The following is a 24,264-nucleotide window of genomic DNA, read 5'->3' as shown; positions in this document are numbered from 1 at the left end:
GACTAAATTTCCTTACCTGTAAAACGGACATCATTATAATAATTAAAGTGAATCATACATGACATATGTGGATATTCAATATTTTATGGAAGAGGTAGCCCCAATAAAACCAAGGTGTAGAGCATGGTCATGAAAATGAGCGGGTAAAATTCAGTAGCATTGAAAGGAATTGAAGCTGAGTTGATCTAAGAAAATAACACACATCATTGGCAAAGGTGATGAGAATCCAGGATGTTTTCCTTGCTTGAGGGTGAGAGTCTATTGTCACAATGTTTTTAATAGACAGTTTGACATTATCTGTGAAAAATAAAATGGGCCTAGCTTTAGTCCTGAGTTGCTAGAAATTAACTCCTTAGAAGGAACTATTTTGATACATTTTGAAGATATAAGTTAAAGGCTACCATTAGTAACATTATTTGAAATTTTGAAAAAAGGGATAAAAATACGCGTTTGTTGAAAGCATGCTATATTGATGTAATGAATAATGTGCCACTCTGTAGAGCGATACGCTGTCATAAGGAAAGGTATCTAACACTATTTTATCAAATACAATAGCAATTGTGAGTCCATTATATTTTGCTATGATACTGATTTGCAAATAAATTACATATTATAATGAAACTTGTCACTATGTCTTTCATCCCTGCTTTTACCAGGCAATGCTCAAAGTATAAAAATATCTGATCTTGTCACCCACCTACTTGTAATGCTGCATGACTTCTCCTTTTTAGGATAATGAAGATAGTACTTGTCACAATTTGTGTTTCACTGTGTGATCTGGCTCCTTTCCAGCGCTCCAGACCCATTGCACAACTATCTCCTGTTTCCGTCTACACTGCAACAACTCCAACTTTCTGTTCTTTCTCTACACGATGTGCCCCCTGTCTCAGCAGAGATCTAGGATCTCAATGGAGATCACCTATTCAACCCTTCAGATCTCAGGCAATTTTCCTTCTTCAAAAACTAAGTAAGTATGTATCTGTTCCTCACATTACATCAAATTCCCACACTAGACGCTTTCATAAATCACCGATCTCCCCATTATATTCTTATCAATACTGTCCCTTAACACAGCATGCTATCGCTTGATACACATCTGTCTGCTCCACGGGATTCCACACATCCTGAGTGGAAAATCTCTCCTTTAGCCTTCATCATTTTATCATCATTCCCTAAGACAGGATGAGGCACACACATAGTAGGGAAAAAAATTAACATATGGCTGACGATTGAGAGTTGTATTTATTTGATGATATATTTACCAGTTACAGAAGAGTGTTTTTCTACGGAGGATCAGTTAGTGGAGATTCTTACTTTTTTTCTTTTTTTTTCCTTTTACAGTATTGTACATTGTGACTGTATTTACAAAGAACATGAACTTACTTTTACCGTTAGAAAATAAAAACATCACAAAGATATTTTTCTGCAGGAAAGTCTTCGAGTCTGTAAGCTCCATGGATGTCAGGACTATTTCTGACTCTCTTAGGAATAGAATGTCTGTCAGAGATGTGTAGCTGGAATGAATGAACATGACACATTATGTCTTCCCTGTATATCCTGAAATATAGTATTTCAGCTAGACAATAAGGAGTTTTCTACCTGCGTTCCCTCAGCAAGTATAGCAGAAAGTGTAGCAGCTTCACCGCCAATACCTACAGTTACAGCAGTCCTTGTGGTAAAATTGAAATTAAAAAGATCATAATATAAGCACAGTTCATCTCTTGACTTAACAGTTGTCTATAGAATCCATTGATTCACTGTTGTTCTTTTCATGTCTGTATATGATACTATTTTCTCTGATTCGCACAGAGGAGAGTAAGTAAAATGCATTAAAAATTTTCTGAATATGCCTTACAAAGTTGTATCTCAGAAGGATATAGTAAAGTAAATATTAGGAATTATGGCTTAGAGCAATTTAAAATTATTGGCATGTTATTGATCTGTAGATCAGGCCCTGTAAGTATTCATCCAGAATCTCAGTGGCTCGATGTAGTTCTCCTTAAATTAGCCTATTTGAACAGATAAACATTGGAAATGGAAAGAGAGGAGCACTGTGTCTTGTAGATACACCCCTGGGAAGCTTACAGCCTCATAGTAATGATTGAACAAAAGAAAGAAGATGTCAGAATTCAGAGTTTACAATTACTAAAGCACTAAAGCTAATTTTAAAGCATTTATGTTTGCAAGAAGGTCATCATTGCAGTCATTTTAAAACATCTACCCTTGAATAAGTTTAAATTACTAAAATCTCATTTACCACTAAGGAAACGTAAAAAGGTGGTTAAGCCCTGGCTCAAATTATCTTTCAATTGCTTAAATATTCCTGACTCATACTGATTTTGATTTGTACTGATATAATGTTAAAGTCTGTGCGTGTGTGTGTGTGCATAAAATGACTGATGTACAATTCACATAATGAATTATTGTACAAGGTCTATAGGATGTCAAAAGCATTACTAAATGTCACAAGAAAAGTGGAAAAGGGTGGGGCTCGTTCAAGGGAAGATGCGTGGGTTTAGCGTTTAAGGAGAAAAATAGATCTTAGCTAATAAGGAAGACACAGTAAAGGGGGAAGTTTTGGAGTGATCTGGACACGCACAAACAGGAAGTGGACCGACCGAGTGCTGTTATGGTCTATAGATAGACCACCAGACAAAGAGTTTCAGGAGACACAGTAGAAAGGCTCTGGCAAAAATTAAAGAGCTCTGAATATATGGTTTTCTGAATGAGAATAAAACATAAAACTAGAGGCAGAGGGATAAAGAGGAAGATTATAAATTAAGATAGGCTGTGAGCAAAGTGGAACGATCATACTCTCTGACCCCAGTGTCTCTCTGGAAGAAGCAGAGGTGTCTCTCTGGACAACCACTTTAATCTTGGTAAAATTATCATTTAGTTATTTATAAAGGCAAATAACTATAATTTTTAATAATTCCTCATGTAAACTAAAGAGTGTGTGCATATTATAATACTTAATGGCATATATCCCCTCTTTTCTCTCTGATGTATCAGCCTTCCTTATGGACAGGTGTGGTGGTTCAAGAACTAGCATGCCACCTCAATACATCCTTGTTTTATTGAAGAGATACAGGAACATATGGCAGCAGCTATCACTTGTTAAAAATCTGTCAAGCAGCTATGATTTTTACAAGTACGTCTTGGACAGAGAACACTGGGGACCATTTTGAGCATCACCCATTGGTGGCCAATTTATGGATGCAAAGACTTCCATGAAGAGTTGGTGCCTTGGGAGTATTTGTCACTTAATTGGTCCCTTCATTCACCTTCTTGTCTATTTTAACACACATATGCACTCTTTAACTGTGTAACATGTCTCACCAGCTAGTTGTTTATTTACCTTCAAATGGTTATAAACTTCATTGATTTCATCCATCCTACTTGATTTACTTGTTCTTTATAACTGAAGTGAATATTCTTAAATGGCATGGTGAACCCACATCACAAGTAATATTATAAACTAAGAAGGAAGAATAGAAGTAGAGAATGAACTAGGATGGGTAGGATATTCTGAGATATACATATCCATATACTCATATGTTCCGAGTTTAGAGAGTTGATAGTTGATACAGTCCAGGGACTTGTGGATTTAGAGTGTCAGGAGGGTGTTTACTAAGAAGGCAAGGATAGCAAAGGTAAGAGACTTAACTTATCGGAGATCTGGGTTTATATAGCATATAAATGATCCTTGGGGCACCTGGGTAGCTCAGTTGGTTAAGCAACTGACTTTGGCTCAGGTCATGATCTCGCAGTTTGTGAGTTTGAGCCCCGTGTCGGGCTCTGTGCTGACAGCTCAGAGCCTGGAGCCTACTTCAGATTCTATGTCTCCCCCTCTCTCTACCCCTCCCCTGCTCACGCTCTGTGTCTCTCAATAATAAATAAACATTTAAAAAATTATAAATAAATAAATAAATAAATACATGATTCTGAAGTCCATTCGACATCCAGAAGTGATGGTAAGATTGTTGCATTTGGGGAAGACTGTTTTGAGCACAATCAAAAAGAGCATCCATGTGGAGAAATGGGAAAATGGTGGGGAGTATGGGATCCAATTTTGGGCACTAGTGTTTCCAGTGTAAATACCCCCTCAGAATTGAATCACAAAGGACTGATTTTTTTTAAGTGCCTGAAACAGCAGTATTTCTAGAATTATTAAAGCACAGTTCTACTTCTTAGGTTTTGCTGATCATCATCTGTCTTCAGAGTGAGTAAATTCTTGAGGTCTTTGGGTAATGCGTGTGGCTTACGTTAATGCTATAGCATTGAGTTTCCTGTTGGTATATCATACATGAAGGCTAAAGCAACTAATTTGAAAAATAAAATAAATGCAATCCAATTTCAATCTATTTTTTGTTTTATTTTAGAGAAAAGGAGAGACAGAAAGCATGAGATGTGGAGAGAGGCGGGTGGGGGGGGGGAGAGAAAGAGAATCTTAAGCAGGCTCCACACTCAGCACGGAGCCTGACAATGGGCTCAATCCCACAACTCTGGGATCATAATAAAAACCAAGAGTTGAAGTTCAATCGACTGAGCTACCCAGGTGCCCCTCAAATTTCTATAAAAATTCATGAAGTGAGTCATATTTTTTTTCTCTGAGTAAATCCTAATCATCTGCAATAACCTGAGCTTCTCTGAAAGCAGTGCCTTGAAACCTGAAGATGTCCACACAGAGCATAAGGACATAGAAACCAGGAATGGAACAAATCTCAAAGAATGAAGAAAAGATGCAGTCAGGAGGTAAAATGGAAGAGCTACCTCTGAAAGAAGAGATTGTACACCTCCCCTTTAATGAACTGCCTCTCATGATTCTTGAGGACAGGGAACCTGAAAAGCTGTTACACCAGGGGCCCTGTTCACCTCTGAAGATGCCCTCTAAACCATGGGAGTCTAATCTGTTGCAGTCTCCATGTGTTCTGTAAACCCTGAATTGCCACCCATTTGCCGTTACTTAGATATTTAAATTTCTCACCACTTAATAGTTTCTGTGTATGTTTTGTATTAATAAAGTAAGTCTTTAACAGAAAAAAAAAAAGATCTGTATGCTGAAAACTATAGAAACCTTATGAAGAAAATTGAAGAAGACACGTGAAAAATGGGAAAACATTCCATGTTCATGGATTTGAAGAACAAATATTGTTAAAATGTCGATACTACCCAAAGAAATCTACACGTTCAATGTAATCCCTACCAAAATACCACCAGTATTCTTTGCAGAGCTAGAACAAATAATCCTAAAATTTGTATGGAACCACAAAAGAGCCCGAATATCCAAAGTAATGCTGAGAAAGAAAACCAAAACTGGAGGCATCACAATCTCAGACGTTAACTTGTATCACAAAGCTGTAATCATCAAGACAGTATGGTAATGGCACAAAAACAGGCACATAGATCAATGGAATAGAATAGAGAACCCAGAAATGGACCCACAAATATATGGCCAACTGCTCTTTGACAAAGCAGGTAAAAGTGTCCAGTGGAAAAAAGACAAGTCTCTTTAACAAATGGGGCTAGGAGAACTGGACAGCAACATGCAGAAGAATGAAACTGGACCACTTTCTTACACCATACACAAAAATTAATTCAAAATGGATGAAAGACCTAAATGTGAGACAACATAGGATCAGAATTATGTAGGAGAAAATAGGCAGCAACCTCTTTGACCTTGGCTGTAACAACTTCTTATTTGACATGTCTCTGAAAGCAAGGTAAATAAAAGCCGAAATGAACTATTGGGGCCGCATGAAGATAAAAAGCTTCTGCACAGCAAAAAAAAAAAAAAAAAAAAAAAACAGTCAATAAAACTAGAAGGCAACTGATGGAATGGGAGAAAATATTTGCAAATGACATGTTGGATAAAGGGTTAGTATCAAGAATCTATAAAGAACCACCAAACTCAACACCTTAAAAACAAATAATCCAACTAAGAAATGAGCAGAAGACATGAATAGACACTTTTCCAAAGAAGACATCCAGATGGCCAACAGACACATGAAACGATGCTCAGCCTCACTCATTATCAGGGAGATACAAATCAAAAGCACACTGAGATACCACCTCACAAAGTTCAGAGTGGCTAAAATTAACAACTCAGGAAAAAACAGATGTTGGAGAGAATGCGGAGAAAGGGGAATCCTTTACACTGTGGGTGGGAATGCAAACTGGTGCAACTACTCTGGAAAATGGTGTGGAGGTTCCTCCAAAAATTAAAAATAGAATGGCCCTAGGACCCAGCAATAGCAATACTAAGAATTTATCGAAGGATACAGGAGTGCTGATTCAAAGGGGGCACATGCACCTCAATGTTTATGGCAGCACTATCAACAATAGCCAAATTATGGAAAGGGCCCAAATGTCCATCAAATGATTTATGGATTAAGAAGATGTGCTATATGTATATATATATACGCACACACACACATACACACGTGTATACACACACACACACACACATACACACACATATACAATGGAATACTACACACATATATACAATGGAATACTACTCAGTGATGAAAAAGAATGAAGTCTTGCCATTTGCAACAATGTGGATGGAACTGGAAGGTATTAGGCTAAGTGAAATACGTGAGAGAAAAACAAATCTATGATTTCACTCATATGTGCAATTTGAGGAACTTAACGGATGACCCTAGGGGAAGGGTAGGAAAAATAAGATAAAAACAGAGAGACAAACCATAAGAGGCTCTTAAATACACAGCACAAACTGAGGGTTGTTGGGGGGTGGGCATGAAGGAGGGCACTTGTTGGAATGAGCACTGGGTGTTACATGTAAGTGATGAAGCACTGGAATCTACTCCTGAAGCCAAGACTGCACTGTATGTTAGCTAATTTGAGAATAAACAGATTCCACAGAGGAGTTTGTTCAATGTCCTGTCAACCCAGTGGTAGTGTTCTGGGCTGGAACACTGCAATGGAAACCTTTAGAAGTGTCTGCCGCTTATCAACTTATTCCAATATATGTTCTGCTATAATGGGCGTTTCTTCTCTACGTGAGCACAACATTAGCTTTCTCAGTAAAAGGTGCAAAGACATTGAAGGGGGAAAGAACTGCTCTTCTCCCCTTGAGTCCTTGTCCTAGCCTGGTGACACCTTTCCCGCAGCCTTCTCTACATGGAAACCAGTGTCCTGAAGGCTTCTTCTGCACTGCTATATCTGTTCACACTAAACAGCCAGTTTCCTTTTCAGCCCCACACTGTCTCCACCCCCCACATCATCAGTTGCTGGTCACCTTAGGGCAGGTCCTGAACTCTGGAGGGCTACTTCTGCATCACTCAGCGACTTATAGTCTAGCTCCAGCCTGGGCAAATCTACAGATTTCCCTAAACCGCTGGGTTCAACACACCTTCCCTAACAAGCATTGGGCAGTGCATCTTTTCCAGGTTTGTCCAATCTAGATAGTCCCTCAGTCCTAGAATGCCATGGAGTTTCTTTATATCCTGTAACTACTTTTCATCACTGGTGTTTAATAATTCTTTATGTTAACTTTGTGTTCTATCCACTGTGTGGTTTCTGTCTCTCAGTCGGACCAAGATTGATGCAAAGACTGAGTAGAATTTTTTAAGGAAAACAACAGTTGCTGATTACAGCTTCTGGCAGGGCAAGGCCACAAGGACTTTTGCTCTTGGTGATTTGCAGCAACCTATATCAGGCCCCTAATTCATTTTTACCCTTTTGCTATTGGGTTTTAGCCATCGCAGCTCAGCAGGACTTTGAAATTTTAGGGCACATGTGATTTTTGGCCTTGGCAGGTCACTGCACTTTATAGCGGCTTTGTCCAAATGTGAGCGGCTATTTTTACACAGGTGGGGGTATGGAGCTGTGGGTCCCTTAGCCAAATAGCAGTGACCCTAAAGCACAGCTGCTGTAGTTTGACCTTCAACCACACAAGTGCAACCCGCTTTCATATTGCAGATGAAATTGAGGCGGAATATTGCCTAGAGCTTTTTAGACGTCGATGAGTACAGCAACATTTTATATCTTTAAAAATGCAGTGCTTTGGGCTTTGCATTCAGTACAAATCGTTCTTAGGTTGTACCCTTAACTTGTTATAACCTAGACCCGGGTAAGTATTTAAACTAGCTACATTCAGAGTCAAGGAACAAATGAAGAGGGGTTTACCCTGAACTCATGCTGTTTAGATATGACAATGGTCGATGACAGCACCATGGATAATATTCAGGGAACAGAATCTGTCCTTGGATTCCTGCTTTCAGCAATGGGCGTTGACATATTTTCTCCCTGTCTTTAGTGTAGGGCCAATGTTGTGGTAATTTTTAGCTCTAAAAAATAAGATGTGAATCTCCTTAAGAGATGTGGTATTAAATATATTTCGTAAAATATTTTTCTTTCTTAGTGCAGTTTATTTTTATCTCCAAATTTGAACTGAGGTTTTCTTTTCTTTTTTTTTTAACGTTCATTTATTTTTGAGAGACAGGGTGAGCGGGGAAGGGGCAGAGAGGAGAGGGGGACAGAGGATCCAAAGCAGGCTCTGCGCTGACAGCTGTGATCCAGATGCGGGGCTCAAACTCATACACCGAACCGTGAGACCGTGACCTGAACCGAAGTCGGATGCTTAACCGGATGAGCCACGCAGGTGGCTCCCCATAATGATGATTTTCTATTCTTCCTATTCCTCTATATTACTTGGAATATTTCTATAAGAATATTATCCCCTACCTTCCATTTATTCATTTATTTAATCACTTACTTAAATTAACCTGAACTCAAGGATGCTTTTTTATTCAACACAACACTATCATTATTTCTTTTATTGTATAAATCGCCCACTTTTGATCGTTGGGAGGTCTTTCACATTGGCTCCTTTTGACCAGACCCCATCTTCTATTTATTACCTCTGAAGCCTTTCATTATTATCTGGCACAACAAGACAATCTGCCCCATCTTGCGATTTTCCTGACCCGGCAGGGAACCATCCGATGCCCCAGAATCAATCATGTATGAAAGGAGATCCGATTTCTTTTGTGGGAAATCAGTATTTTGAGAATAAATGTGGACACTAGTGGGGCTCATTGCTTCTGGGGTGTCACCATTTCTAGGCCCTGTCGGTGGACAGAGGTAGCAGTACTTGGATTTACATGTTCGATGGAATATGTACTAAGTCATGTATATACACATGGCTGATTATCTTACGCATCTGTCTGCCTGTCTATATATCAGCATTTGTCAACACCTATCTATCTATATCTACCTACCTACCTTCAAAATGTATTTATCTATACATGTACCATACCTCCATCTCTATTAAAATAAATGTGCGTTAATATTAACACCTTCTCTTCTAATCTAGCACCACAGGGTTTATTCTAACTTTGCCTCTTGCTTATTGAAAACCTCTTTCCTTGACAGTGAGAGACCTGGCTCCCATTAACTGCAGTGTATTTACTTATTTGTTCAATCTTAGTATTGTAGTGTCCCATAGAAAGTAGTTTTCAGAATTGCTAACCTGTACCTTGGAGAGAAACACATTTACCAACTAGAGTAAGGTGTTTACACACAGCTCTTTCCATCTTTAGGCTTACCATGTTTAGCTAAAACACTGTTTTTCCAAGTTACAAAGGGTCAGCTCCTTCTCTCCCCACTACAGCCGGTGAAATTGTGCTAAACACTTGTAATGCGGTTAGGCTCCTTTGACACAGTCCGCATTCCATTCTCGGACTTCCCCCTTCTGGGTGATGTTTGAAGTTGCCTACGGTAGAGTTCATTCTTTGCGGTATGCAGTTCTAAGGATTTTGACAAATGCACGAGATCACGTATAGACCAACCTGGTACCATACAGAACAACCCCTTCAAAGTAAAAATTCCCAACGGATATATTTTGGAGAAACTATATACCGAACCTTGTGAGAAACAGCCCAGGCCAACTGTGAAGGAAACCCTTCCTCCACCCAAGCAATAAAGATGTGTTTAGCTGAGAATGAGATTAGGGAATTGAGGAGGACTTAATAACATCTTTATGACCCGTACGGACGGGTCATTTGGTATTGAACTTAATTCTCTTTTCATTTTATATATTTGAACTTCAACCTAACTTAAAGGGCATCTATTTTTTTAATTTTTATGTTTTCTTTAAAAATTGATAACAAGAAAGTTTATATTTAAATTGGGCGAGTTCCATGTTGTTAGCATTTTCACTGGGGTACCTTTATATTATCGTGCAATCTCAATCCTGAATTGCTAATGTCAGACAATATGTCTAAACATAATTTGGGATGGGAGATAGAAAGCAGTGAGTATTCGGGCTTGAATACAACAGTCTTGGAGGTTCATTTGGGCCCTACACTGCTCATGAGCGTTGCAAAATAGACCTGAACAAAACGGTATTTGGATTTCAGGTTTTGAGATTCTTTAGAGTTACGTTTTAATCTCTTTTCTCCCTTGTGCTGGTAAATTTTATGTGTCAACTTGACAAGCCTTGGAGTGCTCAGACTAAACATTATTTCTGGGTGTGTCTGAGAGAGCATTTCTGGATAAGATTATATTTGAATTGGTTGATTGTTCCCCTAGTGTGGGTGGCTGTCTTCCAATCCAAGGTCCTAAATAGCACAAAAAGCAGAGGAAGGTAGAATGTACCCCTTTTATTCCTGTCTCATACTGTTTGAGCTGAAGCATCTCACCCTATCTTTTCTGTCCTCAGTTTGGGATTTACACATCAGCTTTCCTGCTCCTCAGATCTTTGGGATCAGACTAAATTATACCACCAGCTTTCCTGGGCCAGGAGCTTGCCGAAAACACTCTGTGGGACTTCTTAGCCTACATAATCACATGAATGGAACCCATTTCTCATAAGTCCCTCCCTCCTTCTCTCTCTCTCTCTCTCTCTCCCTTTCTCTCTCTCTCCCTTTTAGATATGTTTATACAGACAACTCTAATACATCTCTCTCATTCTTTCATCCTTTTCCCCCACTGCAGGAGGCAGGAAGCTTTTGTTGAGGAAGACTTGGGAAGACATACCCTTGCCCCTCTTCTTCTCCCACATTAGTCGACATTTGGATTCACCAAACTTGAGCCCTGGATTGAAGGCCTTCCATTTTCAGCACTCTCTATAATAAGGTGGGTAAGTGGGCCTAATTCTAGGTTTCCGTTTTGAGAATTATCTGTGGCTACAGACCTAAACCACGATTACAGCAACTCTAACAGTAATGGAACTCACTTTTTAGTCGCCATCTTCTTGACTCATTTGTTTTTGTTTTTGCTTTGTTTGTTTTCATTTGGTTTTAAACTCTGGCAGGAAAACAAGGGTATCCAACGTACAGCGTGGGCAAAGTTGTAGGTAAGGATGAAGGAAAGCAGTGTTCATTAAAATCCTATTCTGAATCAAGCTCTGTGCTGCACAGTTTATATGAGCGCCATCTATTGGGTCCTCGGGAACACTAGGTTTACTCTCTGTTATATTAGTTTTGATCCCCCCCTTCCCCGTGCAAGCCCTGGGAAAAGATTTGGCTGCAGTGGTTGATACAACAGGTGATCCCAGGAGGCACTCAGGAAACAGAGGAGAAAGACAAGGATGGTTGGAACGTGGGTCGGTCATGCAGCACGGAGCGTTATCTCCATGGGCACTTGGTGTTGAACCCTACTGAGAGGCCGCTTGAGGAGCCTCAACAGTAAGTGAAGTTATTCACTTACCAATAACTATCTCTCATTGTTTGAGATCTGTTCCTGGTGCATTAACTTTTGGGCCACTTTCAGCCTGCCCTGCAGAGAGGCTGAGCAGCTTTGCAAGTCAGACAAAGTTCTTTGAGAAACACAGAGGCATATGCATCAACTTCTGAGATGACTCTTCGGGTCATTCAAGGGAATATGGACAGGTCATTAACTGAGGCTGCTATACTTCTATTGCATTTCATTGATAAGGAGATTGACCCCAAAATGTTTCAGTAACTTGTCTGAAATCAAAGGGTTTATTAGACCTTATTTAAACCTTGGTCGGATTAAGATATCCACTACCCAAATCCCACCCCCACCTACTGCTTTTGGCTGGGTGTGAACTCTTTCCTTAACTCCGTCTTATCTCTTGCTGCTGGGCCTGGGAGAGAAAAGGTGTGGCTGTATCCTCTGGTGAGGAGAACAGTCAAACATTATACAGCAAGATGAAATCAAAGAGTGATGGGAAACTGAATGCAACTTTTTCTGGAGATTGCTACCATACAAAAAAATCAGCTCAGCCTGCACCAGGTAAATGCCTAGAAAATCTTAATTGAGCTCTGATGATTTCTCCTCACTCAGCTAGCGTGGAGGGATGTTAGTGGAGACAACTGTGACGTCAATGGCCTGACAGATCCACACGGTTTTTGTGAAATCTAAGCATACTCCTTTGTATGCCGGCCGGGGGCTGGATGAAGGGAGGAGCAGACTCTAGCCGTGGCCACTTGACAAAGCCAGAGAAGCGATAAAAATGTACATTCTAGCTGGTCTGTAGTGCTTAATTTGAAACGTGAGAAGTTCTAGTGAAAAGAGCTCCTATCTTAAGGTACTAAGCCTTACGCACTGTCCTGCTTTCACTGATAGATTTTCAAGGGTTGTATGAAGTTACAGTGAAAAAAAAATACCACCTTGCATATATTTCTTGTGACATGTCTCCTAAAACATCATTCTTCTCAAGATTGATACCTTTGGATCCGTGGGTATATAGTAATTGTCTTTCGTTTGCTACAGCCATCTGACGACCTGCAGAATGGAATTGGAGTTGTCTAGAATGGATTGGGGGCTGTCTAGACTGAATAGGACTCATCAGAAAAGGTCATAGGGAGATTCTAGTTTGAACAAGTCAGTGAATCTCACTGGAGATCGTTGCCATATTAGAGCCTACTAGTCTCGACAAGGATATTTTTTTAACAAAGAGTTATATATATAATATATGTAATACATATATGTATAATCATACATATAGCTATAATCTTCACATATATAATATATATACATAAAATCTTTCATATTAGAAAGCAATATATAATTTTTTATAATCCCAGCACCAGAATGTTCAGAAGTCTTATAATACATTTTTTCACTCAATTATGTATGACTGTTTTCTTCCTTAATTTTATATTAGACACCTTTATATGCTCTTACGTTATTTGTGGACGACAACCGACACCATGCTTTTTAGTAGGAGAAGTTCTGCTTTCTGCTAATAGCAAAATTTATATATTAGGGTATCCATGTGTGGCTTTTAAATCGTTCTGCATTTCATTGCATTTGCTTTTTCTTTTCTCTTCCTTCCTTCCTTCCTTCCTTCCTTTATTTATTTATTTATTTGTGGATAGTTGGATGCAGAACAGGCCTTAATTATACCCTGAAGGTCAGACTCACATACACATCTCGTGACTGAACATTTAGCCATTTGCTAACTTTAGGATTAATCAGATCATAGGCGCAGAGGTATTAATTTAGAGGACAGCTAGGGGACACATGGTTCAGAGGTGGCCCTAAGTTCCAGAGGTGCATACCATGCTTAAGAAAGCTTCTGCTGGGGTTCCTGGGTGGCTCAGTGGGTGAAGCATCTGACTTTGCCTCAGATCACTATCTCATGGTTCGTGGGTTTGAGCCCCGCATCGCGCTCTGTGCTGACAGCTAAGAGCCTGGAGCCTGCTTCAGATTCTGTGTCTCCCTCTCTCTCTACCCCTCTCCTGCCTACACTTTGTCTCTCTCTCAAAAATAAATAAGCATCGGGGCACCTGGGTGACTCAGTGAATTAAGTGTCTGACTTCGGTTCAGGTCATGATCTCACATTTCGTGAGTTTGAGTCCCATGTTGGACTCTGTGCTGACAGTGCAGGACCTTGAGCCTGCTTGGGATTCTGTGTCCCTCTCTCTCTGCCCTTCCCCTTCTCACACTCTGTCTCTCTCTTTCCCTCTCTTTCTCTCTCTCAAAAATGAATAAACATTAAAAAAAAAGAAACTTCTGCTGACTTTCTCAGTCATCTTATTTATGCCATCCTGAATGCAAATATTGCAGATCTAAGAACTTTACCTCTTATTATTACTTTTTGCCATGTTTTTGCATGGTCCAAGTGTATATAATGACTCCTTTTTAAAAAATTTTTTTTTACATTTATTTATTTTTGAGAGACAGAGAGAGACAGAGCACGAGTAGGGGAGGGGCTGAGAGTGGGGGAGACGCAGAATCTGAAGCAGGCTCCAGGCTCTGAGCTGTCAGCACAGAGCCCGACGCGGGGCTCAAACTCACAGACCGTGAGATCATGACCTGAGCCAAAGTCGGATGCTTCGCCGACTGAGCCACCCAGGTGCCCCTATAATGACTTCTTAAATAGCAGACTAATCTACACACAGCATGTACTTATAGGCAGGCGTAGCCCACAGATGGCCACATGAAGAAAACGGTGCTGGTATCCTTTTCCTGTGGTGTCTTCTGCATTTAAGCTACAGGCCTGTCAGACATCGCCCAGACGAGAACTTCCACTTGTCCTTCATTCTCTTTTCCTATGATTTGAATCCACTATGTTGTGGCTTTATTCCACCTGCTCTTTATGTCATATGTCCAACTATTTCTCTCTAGTTACTAGCGTGTAGGAGACAACAGTATCTGTGAACTTCACACGCACAAAATAAAATTTTAATTTACTTTTGTCTTCTCCTTCCTTTCTTCCATGATATTCACTTAAAAAGTATAATTTAGCTTTTAAATCTATATTGCAATGTTACGGTCACATATTAGTTTATGAATATTAGGTTATTTGTGACTTTTACACTGTTATGAAAGTGTGTTACATATTTGCTTGGATTGAACCACATTCTGTTACCTGATGTGTTTCCTGACTGATTACATCTCTAGTTGTGAGTTCCAGATGGCTCATCAGGCAGCTAGTTCAGATACAGAAATATGTGGGTATGTGAGCCGACTTCTTTTCTAAGAGCATTAGATATATAGTTTTTTTCTCTTACTTTTCTCATTCCTAGAGTATATAGAATTATTTAGTAATAAGATGCTCTACACAAAACTGTATATGTTTCATTATATTTAATCATCTAGGGTTTTAAAATAAAAATCTGAAAGTCTTCTTCAGATTAAGATTAATCTTCTCCTTAAGATTAAGAAATCTTAAATCTTCTGATTTTAAACTGTATTCGTTGATTTATGCCTGAGTACGTCTGGAACCTCTCTTTGTGGTAAGCTTGAAATTTCGTAGGTTTGGGTTTTACTCACTACTGGTGGAGCTATTAGGTGAGTTAATTTGAAAATCTAGAGCCTTCAGAGAAGAATACCTATTTCTCGTATTTATCTTGCTACTTCTACTCTTTCTAATAATCCATTCTTTACTCCGATAATTTCTTTCTTACATGAGGAAGAGATTCATTACTTATCTTCAAAACTTTATGTTCTTCTTGCACAGTTTGAATTTTATTTATTACAGAGAGGATACTTTTTATTTCACAGATTTCCTTTATATAGAAGTTTATCTGCTTTTTTTTTTTTTTTTGCCTTATTTCTATGTTTTAAGTTGGACATGGTATTTTTGATCCCGTGGATGATATTTTAGTCTCAGAATATTCCCTTTTTACGAGTTCACAGGGGCCTTTTTGTATGTTTATTTTTTCTGCTTGTTTATGTCTAGGAAGAAAATAGAATTTTGCCCTGATTTTATTCTTAGTATGTTTGCCTTTATTGCTGACAAGCTCTGCTTTTGTCCTTGTTTTTGTTCTTGTGTTAAGGCATGACAATCTGTGCCACCAAACTCTCCGTTCTCTGAGAGAAGAGAATCAGTCTCTCTTAGTCACTTTGCATCCCCGGGCCCTATAACAATACATGGCAAGCGTATCATTCTTTTTTTTTTTTTTTAATTTTTTTAACGTTTTATTTATTTTTGAGACAGGGAGAGACAGAGCATGAATGGGGGAGGGTCGGAGAGAGGGAGACACAGAATCTAAAACAGACTCCAGGCTCGGAGCTGTCAGCACAGAGCCCGACGCGGGGCTCGAACTCACGGACCGCGAGATCATGACCTGAGCCGACCCCGGACGCTCAACCGACTCAGCCACCCAGGCGCCCCAAGCGTATCATTCCTAATAAAGGTTAGTTTATGAAAAGCACAAAATCAGCACCTCCATGAGGTCATTGGCCAATGGGATTTACAGCACACTGGTGGGTACGGACTGTGTTCATACCAAGTGGTCCACATAAGGCGATAGCTCAGGTTCAGAACGCTTATGTGGGATGTCTCACATATCCAGCAAAGGGCCTTGAGCAGTAAGAAACATCAAGACTGATTTCTGAACAATGACAAAATCTTCAACTCTACTGCTCACCATTTTCTCCTCTAGGATTTGGTGCCGTTCTACAGAAACATGTATAGTTTTAAGTTTTAACGTTTAAAAGGCACAAGTGAATTTCAGAAAATGCCAAATCCTAATATTTGAAATAGACTTTCAGAGGCACATTAGATACTAATGGAGCCATCTAGAAACATAAAATTTTACTACTCAAAACGGTTGATTAAAAACAACAACAACAACAACAACAACAACAACATTAGGGATGAATGAGACTCTACAATTTTCGTTCAAAATAACATAGCTATCTATAAATGATATGGCAAAAACTAAGGGTGTATTTCCAGGTTTTATGAGATTTATAAATCAGATTTATGAAAATGTTATTACTTCCAGCATATCTTTAATCTTAATATATTTTTCTCCCTGAATAGTCTGATAAAACTGCAAAAGTAATATGTCCCTGAAAGAGCAAATATTTGAGGGAATTATTAATATTAAATAAAACACATTTCCCAAGTGTGTCATCAAGACATGTAATCTAGAGAATAACATTAGATTTAATATTCTCCATCCCAGGCTCTGCAGGCATTATTGATCATATCTACAGCTCTATGTGGGATTTTATATTAGTGAACTTGAATGGATGATGGACTGTGTGTTTCATGTTGCATCTGATATTGTAGTGATTTTATTAGAACTTGACGAAATATATTCTATAGTCAATTCAGTTGATTAATGTCCTTTCCTCGTGAAGTTACATGGATTTGGATTCAATTGCTTTGGAACAATTCTCCATTCTATTGTGTACCATGACCTGCCAATCCAAACTATCCATCAGATATACGCAATGGGTTTTGTAGAAATTTAGAAACAGAATGTTTTAGGTGAGTTACCAGGAGTAATATTATCTGGGCTACTTGTCTTGTGGTCTTCTAAAATATAGTAAGTGAATCCACTGCATTCCAGTGAATCCGTGATTCATGATGTTGAAATTCCATTAAATAAAACTATATAAACTTCTGTCAATCGATGAGCTTTTCAATTAAAAGTTGAAAAGATTGGCAGGTAACCATCTTTATAGTGACCTGGCGAATATATCCTCTCCTTGGAAATACAATACGCAGAGAGACAATCAGTCCTGAGCTTGCTAAAAAGACTATTTTTACATGGTTTAAAGATGTATAACGTCATATTAACAAAATCAGATATCATGGTATACTCAACATGGATATTGAAGGAGAGGGAATATTGGTGTCTGATTTTCAAGAGCAACATCTTCCCAAGAAGGTGTTTTTCTGAGTTGCGTCTATTTCAATTGTTCTTTGTTTTCCAAGCTGACAATATTCTCGCCTCTAACTGGCATATTATTCCTCTACCTTGTCAGTTAGATTATACACTGGTTTTGCTCTGGCCTCTAAACTACTCTGTCTTCGTAAGCTAAATGTAAATATTTATGATTCAATTATTTGCATGTTCTGTCATTCAATTATCAGAAGAAATCTTATTTTTTCTTATTTCCAAGTTTTCAGGGATATATGTGTTTATGAAACCATGTGAACAGCAGTCAGAGAATATAATATCACCTCCAGGATACATCCATCAATATAACTGCAGATGTTAATATTTCTCAACATTCAGATTTGTTCAGTAAAATTATCATCACATATTATTACATCCTATGTGAGTTTTCTCATGCTAACACTATGGATAGATTTTATTCATCTACTCAATTTTCATATACTTGTTGTACCTTGGAATTTGTATGACACAAAAGTAATTGAAAAGTAATAATGAATCAATGCATATTAAATATCTTCCTTTAAAATTTTTGTTTTTGGTTATGTATTTGAATTTCAACTTTTATAATTTTATTCTCTGAAAATATCAGTAAAGATTAGGAGTGAAAACAAAAACACAAGGGGAAGTCCAAATCCTCACCATCTGATAATTTCCTTTTCCCTAATTTCAAACACTGTTTTCCACAACAAATTCCGTTTGAACAGTTTCCAACGTCTTCCTAATTTATGGACTGATGTCATGGACAGTTGACAATATTCAGTCATTATTGTGCAAATCTGATAAAGATTTACTTTTTATAAACAGCTGCTTTCCTAAATTAAAACTTCAATTGTCTATTGGATTTACATCAAAGTTCTTACATTTTGGTAGTCCACATTGTTAAAACTTACTTCTTTATCATATTTAGGGATCATTCCAAGTTCTCTTTCCCCAGTGAAACCTTGTGTTTCAAAGAGTGCCACGTTCCTCTTCTCTAATCTTCAGTGTGTTTCCAACATGGTGTCACAGTCCTTAACATCCTAAAATCTTCTCTTATCCAACTGTGTGTCCTGTAAGTTTCCCCAATATCATAATTCAACACACATGATTCAACTATTAAGTTTCCCTGTGAATGTCCATGTTGTGTCACTTGTACATTGCATGACCTTTGGAGGTGTTCTGGGGAGTGGAGGGGAAGTTCTATTTGCTCTTACCTTCTCCACCCCAATTTTTTTTCTACTACTTGGAGCTACCTGAAACTAACAATATGCTAAATCTATAAAAATAGGAAAACCATATCAAGAGTGGCAACATAGCAATAATCTGTTTCTATCAGCCTCTCATCTAATACCTATCATTTTCTATCTTCATGTGTGTGTATGTGTGTTTGTGTGCACGTGTGTGTGTGTGTGTGTGTGTGTGTATAGAAAGAGAGAGATAGGAGTTTTAGTGCCTCTCAAATATTAATTAAATTGAGTGGATCTTAACAATTTATCAGCAAGTAGTACTTTCTGTTCGCAAATAAGGTGTCAAAAAACACATAATGGATTTAAACTTGCTGAATGTATGGGAGCCTGGGTAGTGTGGCTCAGTTTGTTGAACGACCAACATTGGTTCAGGTAATGATTTGGCAGTTAGTGGGTTTGAGCCCTGCATCGGGCTCTGTGCTGACAGCTCGGAGCCTGGAGCCTGCTTCAGTTTCTGTGTCTCCTTCTCTCTCTGCCCCTCCCCCACTCACACTATGTCTCTTTCTCTCTAAAAAATAAATAAACATTAAAAAAATAAATTAAAAAAAACCTTGCTGAATGTAAAGACTGAACCTCAAATCACTGTAGCCATTGGCAATTGCCTCTTGTATTAGTTCAGACGCGAGCACTGCATGCGTTGTGCATAGCCTACTTTTATTAAAATAAAAAATTGAACACATACCAAAAATAGAACTCTAGTTTTATTCTCTGTACTTTTATTTAGAAAGTTATAAAAGCCACACAATTTTCGGGGAAAGCAGCACTAAGGGGTCCTTAGTGTCCTTATCTCCTTTCAGCAAACTAACAGTGCTGAGAAGGCTGCTCGAGCCCAGGGCGAGCTCTGGACCTGAGGGTCGAGAGAGGGTGCTGCATTCCCAGCCCAGGCCCAAGCTTCCTCCACCAGTGTCCACTGACTTCCATGGATTGAGAATTCCCAGGAAGAGCCATCTCCTGGGATCCTGGGACCAGAACCATGTAGCCAATGAGCAGGGTGTGTGGGATCTGAGGAACTTGGGGACTTGACTCCTGCTTCCAGCTCTTTCCCAAGTGGCAGCTGGCACTGAGGCTCATGCTCATCTATGGACAAATCCAGCCCCAAGGCCCCAAACCCCAAGAGAAGCCAGTTCAGAGGTCATGCAAGGGAGCAGGGCTGAATTATAAAAAGCAACTGGCTTATAATGAGGACCCAAATATTTATAAACAGTATAGCCCACTTTGGAGCCCAGATCCAGACCCAGATAAATAGCACTGTGCAAATGGCAGGCAGCCTGGTGCACAGAGGTAAGGGAAGGATGGACCTAGAAGCTCTAACACTAGGTGTTAGGATGGCTGTTGCAAGAGGTGACCCCTCTAGAACCCCAGACGCTATGAGGAACTCAATAACTATGGAAATGAATAAAATGATCATGTGTTAGGCAATTCTCTTGGAATCCTTCTTACTTTGTGAGCTCAGGGAACCAACAGGCCAGACCAGTTGCAAACTAGAAGGCCAAGATGTCAGAGAGGACAGAGGGCACTGTTGGCGGGGGCAGGGTTTGTGGGACTTGTTGCATCCTCCATGTTGACATCCCCAGTGGGACCTGTACTGGGTGTCCTGGAGTCCTTCTGCTGTCCCCAGCTTATACCAGCTCCTAGTCTTTATGTATTATATATATATTATGTATAATATTATATATATTATACATATGTATATATATGTATAATATTATATATATACATATAATATATATAAATTAAATATAAATTATATAGTTTATATATAAGTTAAATATATATTTATATATATTTATATATAAATAAACTTATTCAATATTTATTAATTTTTTTAAATATAAAATAAATATTTATATATAAATAAATATATATTGAATTTATATATAAATATATTATACATGAAAATTATATATAAATCATATATAAAAACATATTTATTTACATATAAATGTATATTAATATATTTATTTACATATAAATATATATTATATACATAAATATATTTATTTATTTACATATAAATATATATTAAATTTATAAGTAAATAAATATAAATCTATTTTTATATATTATATATTATTCTATTATATATATTATATTATGTATATATTTTTTTCAGGATACTCATACATTTTCAGGATACTTTACATATACTATATATAAATTTATATATACTGTATATAAATATATTTTATTTATATGTAAATAAATATAAATCTTTTTTTTCAGGGTAATTATACATTTTCAGGATACTTTGGAATTCCAGACAGTGGACCCAAGCATGGAAACAAGCATATAAGATCCAGCAATACATGGAAATTGGAACAAGCCAATAGATTATACTGACAAGTGGCTGAGTCCTCTCACAACTGTATATCCTTGAGAAGTAGTTCTAGTACAGTAGGAAAATTAGTGAAAGCAATAGAGGATTCTGGAATTGAAAGAATTGATGTTATGTGCTTGTACCAAGCAGGGATCTAGTCTTCCGATATATGAACATGGATCATTGAAGTACCATGCGATGCTTTGCCCTAAAAAACCAGAGAAGAATGGGCCCCAAGAACTGGTGAGAGTAAGCAGCAAGAATGTGGAGGAACGTGGAGCTCTTTAACCTGAGTAAGCTCGTGCTTAGCTATTAGCCCTTGGTTAACGGAGCAGGTGGGAACACAGCATTGTAGTGTTCCCCCAACTTGCTACATGGCTTTCAGAAAATTAACTAACTAATCATGTCATAATATGAGTTCTTCATTTTTAGTATTTTTTAAAAATTTTTGCAGCAGTGTTAATTTTATAGAAAAATTGAGCATGAAGTTCCTGTATGACCCTTCTCACCCCCACAAAGTTCCTCTATTCTTAGTATCTGACATTAGTGTGGTTAATTTATTATAACTGATGAACTGATATTTATACATTATTCTTTTTTCTTTTAATTAATTTATTATCCTTAAATTCCAGTATAATTAATATACAGTGTTATATTAATTTCAGGTGTATAATATAGTGATTCAACAATTCTGTACATTACTCAGTGGTCATCATGGAAAGTGTACTCTTAATACCCTTCACATATTTCTATACATTATTTTTTTAAATTTTTTAATGTTTGTTTTACTTTTGAGAGAGAGAGAGAGACCACGGGAGAGGGGCAGAGAGAGAGGAAGTCACAGAATCCGAAGCAGGCTCCAGGCTCTGAGTTGTCAGCGCAGAGCCTGATGTGAGGCTCGAACTCACGGACTGTGAGATCATGACCTGAGCCGAAGGCAGATGCTTAACCGACTGAGCCACCCAGGCGCCCCTCTATGCATCATTTTTTAACTAAAATCCATTTCATTAAGTTTCATTCTTTGTGTTACACTGAGTGTCTAGAAATGCATAATGTCATGTATCCACCATTACAGTATCATATAGAACAGTTTCCCTGCCCTAAAAATCCCCAAGGTTTCATCTCTTCATCCTTCCTACTGTCCCTCCTGTCAATAGCTTTTTACTGTCTTCACAGTTAGTCTTTTCTAGAATGTCATATAATTAGAATCATACCATATGCAACCCTTTCACACTAGCTGCTTTCCCATAGCAATGCACATTTAAGGTCCTTCCATGTTTTGTCATGGCATGAGAGCTCATTTCTTTTTATCACTGAATAATATTCCATTGTATGAATACAACCCAGTTTGTTTATTCATTTACCCATCAAAGGGAATTTTAGCTGCTTCCACTTTTTGGCAACGGCGAATATAGCAGCTATAAATATTAATAGGCATGTTTTGTACATAATATACAAACATATAAAATATATAAACGTATATTTTTAATTCATTTGGCTAAATACCTAGGAATGATGTGTGGGGTCATATGATAAGACTAAGTTTAGAATTGTAAGAAACTGCCAAAGTGCTTTCTAAAATATCTGTACCGTTTCATATTTCTGTCAGCAGTGAATCAGAGTTCTCCTGCTCCACATTCCTTGCTGGAATTTGGTGTTGTCAGTATTTTGGCTTCTAGCCATTCCGATAGGCATGTAGTGATATTTTAGTTTAGTTTGTAATATCCTAATGACAGATGATGTTGAACATTTTTCCATACGCTTATTTTCCATCCACATGTATTTGGTAAGGAATATGTTAAATCTTTTTTAAAAATTTTTTAATGTTTTATTTTATTTTTTGAGAGACAGAGAGAAACAAAGCGGGAGCAGGGGAGGGGCAGCGAGAGAGGGAGACACAGAATCTGAAGCAGGCTCCAGGCCCTGAGCTGTCAGCGTAGGGTTTGAACCCATGAACACCAGATCATAGACCTGAGCTGAAGTCGGACACTCAACGGACTGAGACACCTAGGCACCCCTGGAACATGTTAATCTCTTTTGCCCACTTTTTCATGTTTGCTTTGTTCCCCTAATGTTGACCTGTAAATGTTTTTTGATTATTTTGGGTACAAATCTTTTAGATGTGTGTCTTGGAAATATTTTCTCCCTGTCTGTGGGTTCTTTTAATCTTCTTAGCAATTTCTTTCACAGAGCGGTTCCCGAACTTGTAAGAAAAGCATGTAATTTCTCTGCATTAAGTATGATGTTAGATGTAGTTTTTGTATAGATATTCTTTATTAAATTGAAGAAGGTCCCATCCATTCCTAGTTTACTAAGAGTTTTCATCATTAATGGCTGTTAACGCCTGTCAAATATTTTTTCTCCATCTATTGATATGGTCATATGGGTTTTCCCTAGTCTGTTGATATGATGAATTACATTAATTGATATTCAAATTTTGAACCAGATTTGAATATCTGGAAAAATCCAACTTGGTTGTGCTGTATAATTCTTTTTATGTGTTGTTAGTTTCAATTTGCTAATATTTAATGAGCAATTTTAAAGCTATGTTCATAAGAAATATTGATCTATACTTTTGTTGTAATATCTCTGCGTTGTTTTTGTATCAGGGTACTGTTTCCCTTATAGAATAAGTTAAGAGTTATTTCTGTTTCCATTTTCAGGAAAATATTGTGGAGAATTGGCTTTCCTGAGTTTCTCATTTGTTTCATTGAAGATATTTATGCATAACCAATACAGTAATTAATGAGCATTGTAGCAGATGATGGACTTAGAGTTTATTACATTCTGTTTATTACATTGCAGCCAATAAACCACATCCTTTGTAATAAAAACTATTATAGCGCTGGCTTCTGATATGGCTTACACTGATAAGTAATTTCATCGCTCATCATGTTCTTCATTTTGGTGTAAAAATTTAGAGTGTTTACTCTGGAGGCAGATAGACAAGTGTCCTTTTGACCTTGGTAGTTACTAGTTACCAGTTCTATGACCAGATCAATTGTACTTAACTTCTCTAAACTTTAGTTTCATAAAAAAAATGGAAATGACAGTAGTAACAGTCTCTAATGGCTGCTGTGGGAGTCAGAGTTACATGAGATGGCCTGCGTAATGGGCTCAGCACACCAGAGTCCCAGGA

General features: G+C 38.0%; 1 long non-coding RNA gene across 3 annotated transcripts; it reads left to right on the top strand.

Annotated features, from left to right (window-relative positions):
- Positions 1 to 856: 856 nt before the first annotated feature.
- Positions 857 to 23,981, top strand: LOC109497381. 3 transcript variants are annotated; one of them, XR_006594058.1, is made up of 4 exons: positions 857 to 967; positions 10,966 to 11,106; positions 21,032 to 21,418; positions 23,789 to 23,981. It is a non-coding gene; the product is annotated as an uncharacterized LOC109497381 (long non-coding RNA). The 3 variants fall into 3 exon arrangements; XR_006594060.1 differs by lacking the exons at positions 857 to 967; positions 10,966 to 11,106 and adding exons at positions 17,773 to 17,963; positions 18,490 to 18,567; XR_006594059.1 differs by lacking the exons at positions 857 to 967; positions 10,966 to 11,106 and adding an exon at positions 11,658 to 12,228.
- Positions 23,982 to 24,264: the final 283 nt, after the last annotated feature.

This window comes from Felis catus, chromosome A2 (genome assembly GCF_018350175.1).
Source record: "Felis catus isolate Fca126 chromosome A2, F.catus_Fca126_mat1.0, whole genome shotgun sequence".
NCBI lineage: Eukaryota > Metazoa > Chordata > Mammalia > Carnivora > Felidae > Felis > Felis catus.
Note: the sequence above shows the minus strand (reverse complement) of the source record. Positions and strands in the feature narration are given on the sequence as shown.